Raw genomic sequence first — 6,871 nt, 5'->3', positions numbered from 1 at the left:
CTAACACCAAAAAAAAAAATGTGACTACCCTCCCAGTTACACAAGGACCTGGGCGGGCTCACTAACTCCAACAATAACAAAAATAATAATAATAAGCAGCATTATATAAATAAACCAATATTAATACAAAGGTCTGACGACCCAAAGGAGCAGAACAAAGACAAAACACCAATAAGAAAGATGAAGCGATCTGGTTGAGCCTGTATTCTTTCTACTCCTACTGTATTTCAGCTTCACCCACCTCTTTCTTCAATTCCTAATAATCTTTCTTTTCACCTCTTAAATTAATGACTCTCGTATCGTAATGTACTACTCCTAGCCTAAAACTGTTTAGCCTGGACGTAGAGTTTTTTTAACAAATTCCAAGATATGGAACCACACAACCCCTTAACCTGGGATAATGCAATCAAATGGATAATTGCTAACTATTCTCAGAGATAATGCATCAACAAGAAGGGAATAGGGGCTGCGCCCCCGGACCCCTGTGTTAGATACTGTATTTGGTCATGATGAATTGTTTATTAGACTATAAGAAATCCTCTTCCTTCTTGTATTGGCAAGGGGAGTTTGCTTTAACTTAGGTATGCTAGCCTAAGTAAAAATAGATGCCCCTTCCTTATTGGTGTTGTCGATGGCACAGCACAGCACAGCACCGTGCCTATGACGAAATCAACTTCATTAAACTCAACTCATACTTCAAATGCACCAAGAGAACTTGCACACCCGAATGGGAGACCGTCAAAGTCAATCGGGGGTCGATTTAATAGCATACTACAGAAACTTGCACACCCGAATGGGAGACCGTCAAAGTCAATCGGGGATCGATTTGATAGCATACCACAGAAACTTGCACACCCGAATGGGAGACCGTCAAAGTCAATCGGGGGTCGATTTAATAGCATACTACAGAAACTTGCACACCCGAATGGGACACCGTCAAAGTCAATCGGGGGTCGATTTGATAGCATACTACAGAAACTTGCACACCCGAATGGGAGACCGTCAAAGTCAATCGGGGATCGATTTGATAGCATACCACAGAAACTTGCACACCCGAATGGGAGACCGTCAAAGTCAATCGGGGCTCGATTTAATAGCATACTACAGACACTTGCACGCCCGTATGGGAGACAGTTAAAGTCAATCGGGGGTCGATTTAATAGCATACTACAGATACTTGCACACCCGAATGGGAGACCGTCAAAGTCAATCGGGGGTCGATTTGATAGCATACTACAGAAACTTGCACACCCGAATGGGAGACAGTCAAAGTCAATCGGGGGTCGATTTAATAGCATACTACAGAAACTTGCACACCCGAATGGGAGACCGTCAAAGTCAATCGGGGGTCGAGCATACTTTACAAAATGATCCGAGAATCTGCACACACACACCGAGTGGGAGACGGTGATGAAAACGTCCGCCCTTATATGTTCGATTGCACTATTTCACTATATTAAGGGGAGAGGGTGCCTTCGCACACATATTTGGTGTGAAATATCTTCCGCCCCCCAGCGGAGCGCTTCGGCGCCTCTGCGAAGCAAAGCGCGGCATTCAAAAACAACAACCAAAATTGCTGTCGCTTTCCCTTCCCTGCCCTGCAATGGCTGGAGCAGCAGCAGAAGAAGAGAGAGAGAAAAATAGTCTCATGGGGTCAGAGGAATGGCAGTGGAGCGATCTATGAATTTCACTAGCCAGGTCTGTCTCCCAATTTGAACATTATTACTCTCTCGGCGACACGTCGCCACCACGTTTCCGGCCACAGCACAGCAGCACTAAGATGTTGCGTCTATTGTAAGTCCGGAACCGGTTATCTCGCTGTTCGCGAACAGTCGGTTTAACCCTGCCCAACAAAATGATCAACAAACAACTTCCACTCGAGGTGCGGCGACGGTGACTGTCCTATCGTCCGCCTTGTATGCTGGATTGCACCTTTATTTCACTATATTAAGGGAGAGGGTGGGGTCACACACCTATTCGGTGAATATCACTTCCAGCGAGCGCTTCTGGCGCCTTCTGGGCGGCTAAAGCCGGCATTCAAAAACAACAACCAAAGTTGCCGCTGCTTTCCTTCCCTGCCCTGCAATGGCTACAGCAGCAGCAGAAGAAGAGAGAGAGAAAATAGTCCTATGGGGTCAGGAGGAATGGCAGTGGAGTGCGATCTATGAATTTCACTAGCCAGGCTCGTCTCCAATTCGAACATTATTACTCTCGGCGCACACGTCGCCACCACGGTTTCCGCGACAGCAGCAGCACGCGATGTTGCGTCTATTGTAAGTCCGAACCGGGTTATTCGCCACCCGCGAACAGTTTGGGTTTTAACCTGTCATAAACAAACGACTTCAAACAACTTCCACTCTCGGAGGTGCGGTACGGTGACTGGGTCCTATCGTCCGCTCTTTGTATGCTGGATTGCACTTATCCACTATATTAAGGGAGAGGGTACCTTCACACACCTGGCCTGGTGGAATATCTTCCGCCCCCAGCGAGCGCTGGCGCTCTGGGCGGCTAAAGCGCTGCATTCAAAACAACAAACTGGTGCTGCCGCCTTCCTGCCCGTAATGGCTGGAGCAGCAGCAGCAGCAGAAGAAGAAGAAGAGAGAGAGAGAGAAAATAGTCTCATGGGGTCAGAGGAATGGCAGTGGAGCGCGATCTATGAATTTCACTAGCCAGGTCTGTCTCCCAATTGAACATTATTACTCTCTCGGCGCGCACGTCGCCACCACGGTTTCCGCGACAGCAGCAGCATCATGATGTTGCGTCTATTGTAAGTCCGGAACCGGGTTATTCGGCTGTTCGCGAACAGTCAGGTTTTAACCTTGCCTAACAAACGATCAAACAACTTCCACTCTCGAGGTGCGGCACGGTGACTGTCCTATCGTCCGCTCTTGTATGCTGGATTGCACTATTTCACTAGAGTAAGGGGAGAGGGTGCCTTCACACACATATTCGATGTGAAATATCTTCCGCCCCCCAGCGGAGCGCTTCGGCGCCTCTGCGAAGCAAAACGCGGCATTCAAAAACAACAACCAAAATTGCCGTCGATTTCCTCTCCCTGCCCTGCAATGGCTGGAGCAGAAGGAGAGCGAGAGAGAGAATAGTCTCATTGGGTCAGAGGAATGGCAGTGGAGCGGGCTAATGGCGAGTAGGCTCGCGATCTATCAATTACACTAGCTAGGTCGCTCTCCCTATTGAACATTATTACTCTCTCACGTCGCCACTGCGGTTTCCGCGACAGCAGCAGCATCATCATGATGTTGCATCCACCAATTAGTCCGGAACCGGGTTATTCGGCTGTCTGCGAACAGTCCGGTTTTAACCTTACCCAACATCCACTCTCGAGGTGCGGTACGGTGAATGTCCTATCGTCCGACCTTGTATGCTGGATTGCACTATTTCACTATATTAAGGGGAGAGGGTGCCTTCACACACATATTCGGTGTGATATATCTTCCGCCCCCCAGCGGAGCGCTTCGGCGCCTCTGCGAAGCAAAGCGCGGCATTCAAAAACAACAACCAAAATTGCCGTCGCTTCCCTGCCCTGCAATGGCTGGAGCAGAAGGAGAGAGAGAGAGAGAGATTTTAGTCTCATTGGATCAGAGGAATGGCAGTGGAGCGGGCTTATGGCGAGTAGGCTCGCGCTCTATCAATTACACTTGCCAGGTCTCTCTTCCGTTTGGACATTATTTACTCCGTCTCTCTCTCGGCGCACACGTCGCCACCCTACTAGTTTCCGTCACAGCATATGCTGCGGCCTTTCAGTCCGGAACGGGGCTCCCCTTCGCCTTGCTGTCTGCCCAACTTAGCGGACTTGCGTTGGCTGATCACCCCGTCTTCGCGTCTGTGCCGGCCTTCAATGCAGCGCCCACCCGTCTCTTGACCGAGATTCATTGCACTATTCCACGCGCAAACGGCTACCCTAAATGTGCATAGACAACGCTCATGGTTCAACACGACCAGGGCGCAGTCTGGGAGCCGAGTATACTAAAAAGAGAGTTTAGCAGCCAAAACTCGTCAAAGCACACGTTGGGTTACCCCATCACCTAACAACGATGATGGCGGTTCCCACCCGTGAAATACACAACCTAACCAATATTGGGCGACGATGGCGCTCATGAGCCCACGTCCCCACAAACAGTAAGAGAAAGAGAGAGAGGAGGAGATGGGCCAATGTCTTATGCCTCGCTGGGGCAAAGAGAAGAGAAGAGGAGCGGATAAGGGAGGAGATTGGCCAACGTGCGGTCCCTCGCCCAATGTCGGCTGCCTCGCTGGAGCTGGGTAAAGAGGAGAGGAGCGGATAAGGGAGGAGAGTGGCACACACGGTGGCGCTGCCGGCGCCGAGGATAGCGAGAGAAGGTGCAGTTTGATCTGATCATCTGGTTTGCTATTTCTCTAAGGCCAACGTGCGGTCCCTCGCCCAATGTCGGCTGCCTCGCTGGGGCAAAGAGAAGAGGAGAGGATAAGGGAGGAGATTGGCACACACGGTGGCGCTGCCGGCGCCGAGGATAGCGAGAGAAGGTGCAGTTTGATCTGATCATCTGGTGTGCTATTTCTCTAAGGCCAACGTGCGGTCCCTCGCCCAATGTCTTCTGCCTCGCTGGGGCAAAGAGAAGAGGAGCGGATAAGGGAGGAGATTCGCCAACGTGCGGTCCCTCGCCCAATGTCGGCTGCCTCGCTGGAGCTGGGGCAAAGAGGAGCGGATAAGGGAGGAGATTGGCACACACGGTGGCGCTGCCGGCGCCGATGATAGCAAGAGAAGGTGCAGTTAGATCTGATCATCTGGTTTGCTATTTCTCTAAGGCCAACGTGCGGTCCCTCGCCCAATGTCTTCTGCCTCTCTCTCAATCTCACTATTTTGGCCGCCGTGATAGGCGCCGCCAACAGCAGCAGCTACCTGGTTGATCCTGCCAGTAGTCATATGCTTGTCTCAAAGATTAAGCCATGCATGTGTAAGTACAAGCCGATTTAAGGCGAAACCGCGAATGGCTCATTAAATCAGCTATGTTTCATTGGATCTGTAAACCCACTTACTTGGATAACTGTGGCAATTCTAGAGCCAATACATGCAATTGGTCTCTGACCGCAAGGGAAGAGCGCTTTTATTAGTTCAAAACTGGTCGGGCCCCGGTCCGTAACCCACCTGTGGTGAATCTGAATAACTTCGGGCTGAGCGCACGGTCTCCGCACCGGCGCCGCTTTTTTCAAGTGTCTGCCTTATCAGCTTTCGATTGTAGGTTATGCGCCTACAATGGCTATAACGGGTAACGGGGAATCAGGGTTCGATTCCGGAGAGGGAGCCTGAGAAACGGCTACCACATCTAAGGAAGGCAGCAGGCACGCAAATTACCCACTCCCGGCACGGGGAGGTAGTGACGAAAAATAACGATGTGAGTCTCATCCGAGGCCTTTAATCGGAATGAGTACACTTTAAATCCTTTAACGAGTATCCATTGGAGGGCAAGTCTGGTGCCAGCAGCCGCGGTAATTCCAGCTCCAATAGCGTATATTAAAGTTGTTGCGGTTAAAAAGCTCGTAGTTGGATCTCAGTTCCGGACTGACGGTGCACCGCCCGGTGTTTACTGTCACGCTCCGAACAGCGCCCCGCGGCTCACGGGATGCTCTTTGTCGAGTGTCCCGAGTGGCCGGAGAGTTTACTTTGAAAAAATTAGAGTGCTCAGAGCAGGCTATTTGAATGGCCCGAATGGTGATGCATGGAATAATGGAATAGGACCTCGGTTCTATTTTGTTGGTTTTCGGAACCAGAGGTAATGACTAATCGGAACAGGCGGGGGCATTCGTATTGCGACGCTAGAGGTGAAATTCTTGGACCGTCGCAAGACGAACTACTGCGAAAGCATTTGCCAAGGATGTTTTCATTAATCAAGAACGAAAGTTAGAGGTTCGAAGGCGATCAGATACCGCCTAGTTCTAACCATAAACGATGCCAACTAGCGATCCGCCGGCGTTATTCCCATGACCCGGCGGGCAGCTTCCGGAAAACCAAAGTCTTTGGGTTCCGGGGGAAGTATGGTTGCAAAGCTGAAACTTAAAGGAATTGACGGAAGGGCACCACCAGGAGTGGAGCCTGCGGCTTAATTTGACTCAACACGGGAAACCTCACCAGGCCCAGACACCGGAAGGATTGACAGATTGAGAGCTCTTTCTCGATTCGGTGGGTGGTGGTGCATGGCCGTTCTTAGTTGGTGGAGCGATTTGTCTGGTTAATCTCGACAATCTAACGAGACTCTGGCCTACTAAGTAGTCGACGGATCAGAAAATGGTGTCCAGTTCGCAACTTCTTCTTATGCGATAAGCTTAATTCTAGCCGTGACGATTGGAGCAATAACAGGTCTGTGATGCCCTTAGATGTTCTGGGCCGCGACGCTGCCGCTTACACTGAAGGATCAACGAGTTTTCCTCCTGAGAGGAGCGCGGTAACCTGTTCAAGCCTTTTCTGATAGGATTGGGGCCGGTAATTGTTTCCTCATGAACGAGGAATTCCCAGTAAGTGCAAGTCATCAGCTTGCGCTGACTACGCCCCTGCCCTTTGTACACACCGCCCGTCGCTACTACCGATTGAATGATTTAGTGAGGCCTTCGGACTGGCGCTCTTGGATTGTCGGCCCCGTTGCCCGCGAGGGTTTTCTGGGGTCGTCGCCTCGAGCTGACGGAAAGATGTCCAAACTTGATCATTTAGAGGAAGTAAAAGTCGTAACAAGGTTTCCGTAGGTGAACCTGCGGAAGGATCATTAACAGAGAGAAAGAGAACGGGGCGCTCTTAAAACTACTACTACTCTCCTGATTTGGGCGGTCTCGGGCTCTGCTCTGGCAACTCCAGCAGCGAAAGAGGACAATCCTGGCCCCTGCACCA

This window comes from Homarus americanus, unplaced genomic scaffold (genome assembly GCF_018991925.1).
Source record: "Homarus americanus isolate GMGI-L3 unplaced genomic scaffold, GMGI_Hamer_2.0 scaffold53722, whole genome shotgun sequence".
Classification (NCBI taxonomy): Eukaryota; Metazoa; Arthropoda; class Malacostraca; order Decapoda; family Nephropidae; genus Homarus; species Homarus americanus.
Note: the sequence above shows the minus strand (reverse complement) of the source record.